At 52.1% G+C, this 8,500-nt stretch overlaps 1 long non-coding RNA gene across 7 annotated transcripts in view; it reads left to right on the forward strand.

The window, feature by feature from the left end:
• Window positions 1-8,267, forward strand: part of LOC129132316 (uncharacterized) — a 33,489-nt gene extending 25,222 nt beyond the window's left edge. For 4 of the 7 annotated variants that reach the window (XR_013185692.1, XR_013185690.1, XR_013185693.1 and 1 more), the window contains one exon: window positions 7,877-8,267. This is a non-coding gene — a long non-coding RNA (uncharacterized LOC129132316). The other 3 variants (XR_013185696.1, XR_013185694.1, XR_013185695.1) reach the window with 3 other exon arrangements.
• Window positions 8,268-8,500: the final 233 nt, after the last annotated feature.

Genomic DNA, 8,500 nt, shown 5'->3' on the forward strand with positions numbered 1-8,500 from the left:
AAGGATCCACCTGGAGGGAAGGTGAGCCTGGGGATGTGCTGGGTCACACTGGGATGGATCCACCTGGAGGGATGGTGAGCCTGGGGATGTGCTGGGTCACACTGGGATGGATCCACCTGGAGGGAAGGTGATTCTGGGGATGTGCTGGGTCACTCTGGGTCACTCTGGGATGGATCCACCTGGAGGGAAGGTGAGCCTGGGGATGTGCTGGGTCACACTGGGATGGATCCACCTGGAGGGAAGGTGAGCCTGGGGATGTGGCACCACCGTGCTGGATCACACTGGGGGAAGGGACCCACCTGGAGGGATGGGGATGGCAGGTAGAGCCCACAGCAGTGGGCAGCTGGCCCGAGGAGGAGCTGATGGCCAGGGGAGAGGTGCTGGGAAGGGACAGTGTGTTTATTATGGAGGCGCAGCTGAAGCGGGTCCTTTGCCAGTGGTCAAGTCTGAATCACAAACTCTGCATTGTTTCCGAGTGTGTTCAGCACATTTCCCTTCTCCCCCTCCCTTTCCCTTTCCTCTCCTCTCGCCCTTGCACAAAGCTGTCATTGTGCAGGGGACTTGGTGATGGCAGCGTTGTTATTTGGTCAGAAAAAAAAAAAAAAAAAGAAGAAAAAAAAAGGAAAAAAAAAAAGAAAAGAAAGAAGTGGGGAGGGGGGGGGGACCCAACAAGGTGAAGAGGTTTAAATCAGCTTAGCCCAAATGCCAATTAAAAACCAAAGAGGATTAGGCTTGTGATCAGCAGAATAGACAGTCATTGTACCCGGAGGAGGTTCCCCCTCCCCGGGCCCGGCGCGGCGGTGCCGCAGGTTTGGCTGGGGCCGGCACCGCGCTGCTCCCCCGGCAGGACGGGGCAGGGCAGGGGCTGCCCCCGAGCGGGGCTGGGCTGGGCACCCGGCAAAGCCCTCGGCGGGGCACGCTCAGGTTCCTGCTGCAAAGACCTTTCCTCGCATGGTTTAAGGACTCTTGTCCCGCCTCGAGCTCGGCTGAGCAAGGAGAGGTTTCAGCCTGAATCAGCTCTTGGGCTGGAGCATCCCTTGGCCAGGGGCTGCTGCAGGGTGCCTGGGGTGAGCTCCTGGCTGGGGCTCTGAGCTGGGGGTCCCCACCTTGCCAGACCCCCAGGTGCATCTCAGGTGCTTGTGCTGCCTGAGGGCTCTGTCCAGCTGGAGGAACTTTGGTCAGACCTTTGCTCCCCAGCAGCCAGCACACCACCTTTGGCTGCAGGCCACGGTGACAAAATGCCAGGACCATCACACGAGGTGGACATGCAGAGAAGACTGGTTCTCTGTTCCATGGATGGAAATGTGATGTCAGTGTTTTCTGCCTGGTTTAGTGCTCTGCACTGCCTACCCCACTGACTGCTGCCTCCATGGGTTGAGGTGTCAGGTAGCCAGAACCCCCTTGTAGCCCCCTCAGTGAGAGGAAGCCAGGCTGGGTGAGCTGTGTCTGGGTGATTGCTTGGACTCAGAGGCGTGTGGCTCACCCAGTTCTCTCCCAGTATGCTGATAAACTGGTAAAACTCCAGGAACAGGAAGATGCTCTGCACCAGGGTGGTAACAGAGGTCAGTCTCATTCCTGACTCTACTGACAGGGCAGTGAAGGCAAATCCCCTGCAGCCAGAATGGCTACACTGGTGTGAAAAGCGTGTTGACAGAGCTGGAGTGTCCTGGTGCCACACTGGTTACTTAAAATGAGTCCTCACTTAGGTAGAAATTGTAATTCTAGACTAACTTTGAGGTTTTGTAAAGGAAAGTTAGCAAATGTAATTCTAGACTAACTTTGAGGTTTTGTAAAGGAAAGTTAGCAAATGTAATTCTAGACTAACTTTGAGGTTTTGTAAAGGAAAGCTACCAAGGGTAGGTGGGAGCTGGGCCAAGCAGGAGAGGTTTAAGGGGCATCAGCAACAAACTCAGGTGGAGCTTGAGCACCTCCACGTGTGAGTGGGGGCAAGCAGCCCGAGTTCCCCTCTTTTACCCTGGCAGTTGGGGGTGCAAAGAGACCCCTGCACTCCTGTGCTGCCTCTTCTCAGTGGCTCTGCCAGGTGCATCCTTTCTGCTGATGGGGCCCAGCTCCTGGCTTGGTGGCTTTGGAGTTTGGTGGATCCCAGCTTTGCACAGGAGCCCAGGGATGGCTGCAGTGCAGCTGGTCCAGCTCCAACCATCTCCTGGAAGTCACTGAGCTGAGACTTTGCTGCTGACAGCTCCAGGTGCAAAACTCTCCCAGCCTTGAGACAGGGAGAGTCAAAAGGGACTGAAAGGGCATTTTCCCTCGAGGGCAGAAGGAGAAACCCTCCTGCTTCTGCACCAGGAGCTGCTTCTCCCCGATCCTGGGCACGGCCAGCACTGCCTGAAGCACCGGAGTCGTGGTGCAACAGGCGACTGGTACTGAAAATAAAACAGCAGAAAAGCTGTGGAGCAAAGAAAACGTGCTTTGAGGGGACAGGGAAAGGTGAAGGGGATGCCGTGGGCTGCGAGATGCAGCTCCTCCACCTCCCCTCCTCAAAACCCTGGTGCTGCCGCCATCCCCATGCCCGGGGATGCCCAGCGAGCTGTGGGAGCGAGCAGGGGAAGAGGGGCAAGACCCGCGCTGCATTTTTTGCTTTTTTTTTTTTTTTTTTTTTTTTTTTTTGTGGCTGCCGTGTAATTTATGATATGAGAGAGAGAGAGAGGGAGCGAGAGCCATTGTCTGGACCCATCCTGTATTTTTCCGAGGGCTTTGCCTCTCTTCCCAGCCCCCCGCGGCGCTGCCGCTACTGTACGGTTGCTATGGGGCTGCTCCCCGTGCCGCCGCTATGCGGGCCGGGGCCGGGGAGGGCTGCCCGCATCGCCCGGACCCATCTGGAGCCCCGGGCCCGCTGCCGCAGCCCGGCGGCCCCGCTGACGTGCCGAGGGCCTGGGAATGGGGCTTTCGGCCCATCCAAGTTCACGGCCACCGGAGGCATTCAGCTGCTGGAGAAACAGGGGAGGGGGGAGTGGGCAGTGGGATCTGGGGCGTTTGGCTCCATTCTCCCTTCCCTTTCAGCGCCGGCAATGTCCTCGGTGCATACAGATCCCCCGTCCCTTTCTCCTCCTGACAAGTGCGCACATAAATAAATTACCCCACCGGGCGAGTGTGGAACAATCTGTCCCCTAAATTCTATTCATCGCCAGACAGGACTCATTATTCCCCCGATTAAAGCCGCTGGAGTAGCTTGCAAGGGTTACAGTTACTCTGTCAAACTGTAAATAAGACACTAAAAATAAAGGGCGCTGGCGAGGGAAGGGGGAAAGGGAAGCCAGACTAATGCCTGCTGCTAGGGAAACCGAATGAATCCCTAATGACGCCTGTGTACAAACTGCAAATAATGAAGGAAAAGTGACAAACAGACCTCAGCCAGGCTGTGGCGAGGTCTCCTCTCTGTGATGGCAGCGGGGACCAACTCACCCCTTCCTCCAGGGACAGCCAGCAGGAGAGCTGGACCCTCTCACAAACCCCTCTGAGCAGAGCATTTAAGCCCTTGTCCTTCTCTTCCAGGAAGGTTTAGCTCTTGTGGGTGTGTTTATTTTTTAGGCACAGAACCCACCTCTGCCTGAGCCCACATTTTGATATTTTAGAGAAAAAACTCCATTGCTTGTGGTCTCAGAGCAGCCCCCAAAGTTTAGTCTGTGCTCTGCTGTTCGAACAGCTCAAAGCTCTGACCTAGGACAGGGCTTAGGACCAGGGGGTTAAACCCATCCTTCTGCCCAGAGCCCTGAGGGATGCAGCCCTGGACCCTTCCCACCTGCAGCAAGGCATCACTGCCATGGCTGAGATGGAGATGCAGGGCTGAGCCCCAGGTCTGAGCAGCCTGGATCTGCTCCTGGGCCATGCCAGATCACAGGGGAGGATGTGTCCAGCCCTAGAAACCTCTTTGGATAAAACACAGTTCCTTCCTGGCTGGTCTCTTGCCAGCCAGCAAAGATAGAGATACTTGCCTTGCAGCAGATCCTTTTTCTCCTTTGATATCTTGGAGCTGAAGAAATGAGGCAAAAAAAAAAAGAAAAAAAAATCAGCTATAGGCTTGTTGTGGGTGTTTCTCAGTTCCAGAGGGACTGAAATGTGAGAGTTTTATTTCAGGTCCTGCTTGAACTATTCCCACCACCCTCACTGGGTGAAATGCTGGAATTCTCTGTGTTGCTCAGGGAAATATTTTGACTCACGTCTCCCAAGCCTGTAAAGGAGAAAAGACAGCTCTGAGCTGTGTCTCTCCAGGTGGATTCTTGCTGTCCAAAGGAGAGCACTGAGAAGGGAAGGTCCTGGTAGGGCTGTGCAGTCCTTGGGACCCAGAGCAGACCAGGCTGGACCCTGAGCCCTCATCCCCCAGATCTGTGTGGATGCCTCAGCCCTCCCCATCCTCCTCCAGAGCCCAGCAGTGCTGGGGCCTCTCTGGAGCCTGATCTGCACCAAGCAAGGGCACAGCCAAGAGCAGGGGGAGCAGCAGGTGCTGATGGTCCCTGCCCTGTGGGTGCTGTTCAGCAGGGAACCCACCTGTTCTCAGAATTGCAAGGGGCCTCATGCAGGCAGAGGGGTTTTTGGAGACTTGTTATGCTTCTACAAGGCTCAGACATCTTAAAAGGGATTTTTTCAGGCCAGCTGAGCTAGTCTGGAGCCCAGTTGCATTTCCCAGTCAGGTCAAACCAAGGCTTAGCAGATTTCTTTCCCTTCAGTCTTAGGGGAAACAAACCCTTTTCACCCACCATTCCTGCCTGTGAGGCCCCATGACTCCAAAGCAGCATTCCTGGGACATTCCTGGTGCCATGGTATGTGCAGAATTTCAAACAGAGCCTCATGGCTCCACATCTCCATGCGCTCTCCCTGCTGGACTCTGTTATTTGGATGGAGCAGGAGATTCATGATTGCCATTGGTAATAATTTCATAATTGGCATTGCCATTGCCCATGGTGGTGTCTGGACAGCTCCTACAGCCCCAGGTGGGTGTGTGCAGGTGCTGATGAAGGAAGAGCTGTGCTCCTGTCTCTCTCCTGCAACATTTACCAGCTTAGCTGGATAAAACAGCAATTTGCTAAAAGCCTCACGACCAGCCAGACCTGAGCAAGTCAAACCCATCCCTGGGTTGTCCTGGTGTTCTCCATGGAAATTGGGCAGCTCTTCACCACCCCTGCCTCCTGGAGGTGGTCTTTAGGAGAGTTTTGGCTTAGGGAACCTCATGGTACCCTGAGAGGGAGCTTTGGGGTTTTGTTCCCTACCAGGAAAGTGTTTGCTGGCAGGCTCAGGTGCTGGGAGCAGCATCAGGGCCAGGGATGCAATTTGGAATACTCAGGGATGCAATTGAGACCACACCAGGAATGGCAAAAAGGAACTTACTTGCCTTGCCCCGCCTGAACCTCTTGGGTCACATTTTCCAAGGTTTCTCTCAACCTGTAAAAATAGAATTATCACTACTTTTTGATGGAATCTGTGATTCCCCTCCACGTGAATCACCCAGAAACTTGAGCCATGGTGTTTGAGGAGACTGGGGGTTGTTGGCCATTGAGCAAAGCACATGCAGCCAGATTTGCCCTGGACAGATGAGGACAATCAGGGAGTGCTCCATTCTACATCTCTTCATAGCAGTTCTGAGAAGATCCCATGCCTCCTTTCATTCCCTCAGGACACCTGACTGTGCTTTTCCACCCATCCACGGACGTCACCTGGATGTGTCCATGAACCAGGAGCTGCCAGCTCGCTCTTGGACCTCCAAACCTGGCTCAGCAAGGCCCAAAGGGCCCTGTTCCAGCCACACCCCTGCCAGCTCCCTTCCCTTTTCAAGGATTAGGATGAGGCAAATTCCTCCAGTCTGCTTTAATCCTCAATACCTGATCCTGCAGGAGGCACACACACACATCTCAGTAATAGCCAGGTAACTCGCAGGGCTAAATCACTCTGGGTTTTTTTTCATTATAACCTCCCTTTAAAGCACATTTAAATGCTTCCCTGCAGGCTCATGTGAGGGCTGTTAAGGGCTTCATTTGAATAAATAAGGGCACAGGTAGAGGAGGAACATCACCACAGCCCCTGGATAGCCAGGGCCAGCCATGGCAGCAATGGGCTGGCGAGTGGCAAAGGCCCTCCATGTTATATATTCCATAAAGTAGAGTAATTAAGTATTACTAGTTTTGATGACTTCAAACAGAGTGACTCCAGGAAATAAGCCCCTTCTTTATAATTAGTGGGATTTCCTCTGCATCAAACGGAGAGATTGATTCTTTAATCTGCTCACATGCTTTTGATTTGGTCTTTCAGCTGCTTGTACCAACTGCTTCTACTCCCTGCTCTTGCTGATAAAACCTTGCAAAGGAGATTTTAGGAAGGCATGACCTGAGTTGAGGTCCAGGATTTTCTTTGTGTGTGGCTGTTTTGTGAATTCCTAATTTGCCAGAGATGATGATCATGATGATAACAAGAATAAAAAAACAGCACAGACCTGGCTTTTAAACATCCACCTATGTTTAGGTCAAATAATTGCGGTTTGGGGTTTTGTTTATTGTCTTCTCAGCACACCTCTCAGTTCTGCCTCATGCTCTTTGACACCTGAAAAGGTAATTTTGGCTTCCCATCTGCAGGTTGGGCTCACTGCATAATGCTGCTCTTTAAGAGCACACACCCCTACCACCAGGTGTGCTGGCATCCCAAGGGCTCCACTGCTGGACATGTGCAGAGTGTCTTTGGGTATTTCAGGGGTTGGACCTGATTTAGAGCTAAACCCAGGAACTTGGGAAGCTCTGTCTGAAATCAAACAGTTTGTGGCTGCCCCATCCCTGGGAGTGTCCAAGGCCAGGTTGGACAGGGCTCATGGCAGGGGATAAATGAGATGAGCTTTAAGGCCCCTTCCAATCCAAACCATTCCACAATTCCATGAAAATCCCTGCAAAAGTTGCTGGTTTCCACATGAAAAGTTCACGAGAGAGTGGGAACTTGCCCCCTGCAAGTGCAAGAAGCTGCTGGTGAGCAACCAGCTCCTTCCTGGGCATCTCCATGGGGTCAGTGGTGCTGCATCAGTCGTGTGGGAAATGTGGGCTGGGGTCTGTGCTGGTTCCAGGCATGCACTAAACCTCCCATGTACTTCTCCCACCTCCAAAGCAGCTCAGACCTTGAATCATCTCAGCAAACAGCCCCTGGCTGGGTTTTCTTCTGGCATGTGAGGTTCTTCTGAGGAGATTAAAAAGGGGGGAAAATTTGGAATATCCTGCTTTCCATCCACCTTTGGATGCTGTTGGAAATGTGGAGGATGAGCAAGAGAGGCTGGTGGGCCTCATGTGCATCGCAGGGGGTGAGAATGAGAGGAGAATGAGAGGAGAATGGCTCCATTTTGGCAGCTGCAGGGCAGGGACTGGCACCACAAATGAGGCGGGAAGGGCAAGCGGGGCTGTGCCAGCCCTGGCAGGTGGCACCAGCCTGCAGGGAGGAGCTGTGGGCAGGGGATGGATCCTCCTGGGCTCACCTGGAGCAGGAGCAGGAGCAGGAATGCTGGAGCAGTGCTTGGTATGCCCTGCACAAGCCTCCCCGCGTCGGGAGCGGTGTCGAACACAGATCGTATAATTAGGGAGCCAGTGAATACGTAACTGTACATTATGCAAATAGTGATCAAAATCACTGTTTTCAGCAGAAATGCCTGAAGATCAAGACAGAAGCTTCATGCAACCTTAATTTAATCTGGTCCTGCAGGAGTGGGGAGGTCTGATGGATGACCCAACCTTGTGCCTGCCCGTGTTTAGCAAGGCTGGGGTGGGAGGCGGGGGGAGGAGTGCTGGAGCATGCTAAGCGAGGGGGAAATGGCACTGAAATCATGTTAGCAAACAGGGAAAAAGGGCAGAAAGAGCTGATGCTTACAGTAATTTTATTTTTCTTTGAATTTCAGGTGAAGCGCATAAGGCTGGAAGAATGGGAAAAATTAAAAAGAAAAAAAAAAGAAGAAAAGGAAGAAAAAGAGTCTCCAACCCCAGGAAATCTGTGTTAATTGCTTATGAATGTCTCTGTCTAAAAAATTATCGAATTGATGTTGTCGTGCTTTTTTTTGACAGCCTGTCTGTTACATTTTTTTAAAATATTCATGCACCGAAATCTAATTACTAGGCAAATTTAATGATAATGAAATGAAGGCACTTTAGCAGAAAGCACAGGGCCTTGTTAATGTTTTCTCAGCCTCTGTCTTGTTCATATTTTTAAAATTATTTTTTTTACAACTGCCTTTCTTGCATATGAGAAAAAAAAAAAAAGATTGCTGAAAATAAAACTCAGATTGCCGATAATGTTTGTGGTGGTTCTGTTTGTAATGATGGGGAATTTGCAAGGTGATTAAAGGTGTTTTGCAAAAATCAAATGAGCCTAACCTAATCAGATAAGGCAGATGAAATATTATTATTAGAGGGGTAACATTAGGAGCATGCCTGGAGGCTTTAACAGAGATGAAGCTTTAACAAAGTGCACCGTGCAGGGCCAACCACAGCCTTGCCATCCTCAGGGCCCCTCCAGCCCCTTTCCA

The sequence above is a fragment of the Agelaius phoeniceus genome, chromosome 31 (assembly GCF_051311805.1).
Source record: "Agelaius phoeniceus isolate bAgePho1 chromosome 31, bAgePho1.hap1, whole genome shotgun sequence".
NCBI classification, from domain to species: Eukaryota; Metazoa; Chordata; class Aves; order Passeriformes; family Icteridae; genus Agelaius; species Agelaius phoeniceus.